The sequence below is a fragment of the Mus caroli genome, unplaced genomic scaffold (genome assembly GCF_978045245.1).
Source record: "Mus caroli unplaced genomic scaffold, Mus_caroli_1 scaffold_33, whole genome shotgun sequence".
Lineage (NCBI taxonomy): Eukaryota > Metazoa > Chordata > Mammalia > Rodentia > Muridae > Mus > Mus caroli.
The window spans coordinates 1,707,070-1,709,801 of NW_028227288.1; positions in this window are offsets into that span (position 1 = coordinate 1,707,070).

Here is a 2,732-nt window from a genome sequence, read left to right on the forward strand (position 1 = left end):
CCCTGGCCTCAATCAAACTCAGAAATCCTCCTGCCTCTGTCTGCCTCACAAGTGCTGGGAGTAAAGGTGTGCTGCACCACTGCCTGGCATTATTATTACTACTACTACTACTACTACTACTACTATTATTATTATTAGACATAATGAGATCAACTAGTTGGCCCGGTTTCATTTATTCATTTGAAATTAGTTGGACCAATTAGTTGGCTGGTCTGGGAGGTTTCTTTTGTTTCCGATTTGGGTGTTTGTGGGGTGTCAGGTATCTCTCGGGTATCTCAACGGAATGGATGAAGGTTACAGTGATATGGCTAGATTTTTGTAAAGATTACTTTTCTTAATCTGAGGAAAAAATAAAATACTGGGCTACATCTATATTGCTTCATTTCTCTTTCTCTTTTCTTTCTTTCAGATAAGGAGGTCCGTCAGCCAATTCCTCCTGCCTTTCTGTTTTTCATAACCCACACACACAATGCAGGCTAGGCTTTGCATTGGGTAGCATTGTCTGAGCGATATGTTAGTGGACCAGAGAGTTTGGATATCAAGCCGTATAATGTTTCTTTTTTTTCTTTTTTTTTTTAAGATTTATTTATTTATTACATGTAAGTACACTGTGGCTGTCTTCAGACACACCAGAAGAGGGAGTCAGATCTTGTTAAGGATGGTTGTGAGCCACCATGTGGTTGCTGGGATTTGTCGGGTGCTCTTACCTGCTGAGCCATCTCACCAGCCCTAATGTTTCTTAAAATATAGAAAAGTTCTAACAAAGTGATCTTTAACTTTTTTTTTCTCCTTCGGCTATGTACAATGAATTGTTTTGCTTGCTTGCTTGACTTTGTACAATGAATTGTTTTGCTTGCTTGCTTGACTTCATTTGGTTTGACATGGTTTCCCTTTGTACCCGTGCAGACTGCCCTCCCTCCCTCCCTCCCTCCCTCCCTCCCTCCCTCCCTCCCTCCCTCCCTTTTGACCCAGTTTCACTCTTCCACCATACACTCAATAAAATAAAATAAAGTAAAATAAAATAAATAAAAGAATGAATGACGTTTCCAGTTATTTATTTGTCTAAGCTACCTAAATTCCCCTTCTACACCTCCCCCTACTCCCCACCCCAAGCCGCCATCTCCTCGTGGGGGTAGGGACCTGCACATCTGTGTCTTTCTCTCTGAACTCTTTGTTTTCTGGTCCACGTTGCTCCAGAGGAATGTAGCCCTTTGGAAATGGTAATGGAGTTGATAACACACCCTATCAGAAAGAGGAAGGCCCATTCACTCACTCATTCTCACCCAGCCCTGTTCTGCTACTTCTAAGGACAGAATCTTCTGGACAGTATTTACATGGCTTGCTATTTCTAAATTTTGGTTTTGGTTTTGGTGTTTTTGGTTTTGTTTTGTTTTTTTGTTTGTTTTTTTTCTTTTTCTTTTTTTCAAGACAGGATTTCTCTGTGTAGCCCTGGCTGTCCTGGAACTCACTCTGTAGACCAGGCTGAACTCAAACTCAGAAATCCGCCTGCCTGCCTCTGCCTCCCAAGTGCTGAGATTAAAGGTGTGTGCCCACCCACCACTGCCTGGCTCTATTTTTTTTTAAACATTATGTATGTATGTATGTATGTATGTATGTATGTATGTATGTACGTACGCATGCATGCATGCATGCATGCAGGCATTGTTTATACGACTACACTGCAGCTGTCTTCAGACACACACCAGAATAATACATGGGATCCCACGACAGATGGTTGTTAGCCACCACATGATTGTTGGAAATTGAACTCAGGAAGGACCTCTGGAAGAGAGGACAGTGCTCTTAACCACTGAGCCAGCTCTCCAAATAAAATTTGTGGAGAAATTGAGCATCTTAAAACCTTAGGCATCCTTCCTCCTCTCCACGTGGCCTCTCTCCCTCTTTCTACCTTCTCTCTTTCCCTCTGCCTTTGTACAATAAAGCTGTAAAACAACAACAACCTCTAGGCATGTGTGTCCCCTCTTTATGTATGTATGTGTGTATGTATGTATGTATGTATGTATGTATGTATGTATGTACTTACTTACTTACTTACTTTCTTACTTGTTCCGACCAGTGGTGCTTCATGCCTTTAATCCCAACACTTGGGAGGCAGAGGCAAAAAAAAAAAGAAAAAAAAAAACCCCAAACCAAACCAAACCAAACCAAAACAACAACAACAACTACAACAAAAAACATCAAACAAAGTTTGGGTCTTAGTGAAGTAAGCAAGGCACAACCTGCAGGCAGGCAGGACTGATGAATTTGTACGTCTTACCCCTTCAGAGTTTACCAGAGGCTTAAAGGACTGAGTTTTTGGGACTGCCCTGAGACAATATATATCTTCCTTCCTTCCTTCCTTCCTTCCTTCCTTCCTTCCTTCCTTCCTTCCATTTATTTATTTATTTATTTATTTATTTATTTATTTATTTATTTATTTATTTAAAGTACCCTGTAGCTGACTTAAGATGTACCAGAAGAGGGTGTCAGATCTCATTACAGGTGATTGGTAGTTGAACTCAGGGCCTTTGGAAAATCACTGTTTTACCTGCTGAGCCATTTCTCTCACCAACCTAGTTCTGTCTATCTGTCTCTCTGTCTCTCTGTCTTTCTCTCTTCCTTCATCCTGGCATCAATCAACACAGACTGTTTTGTGAGGTAAACTTAATAAACTTCTAGCTCCTCTCTTGTTCTCTTACTTCTTTCTCTCTTGCTACTTCTCTACTCTCTCT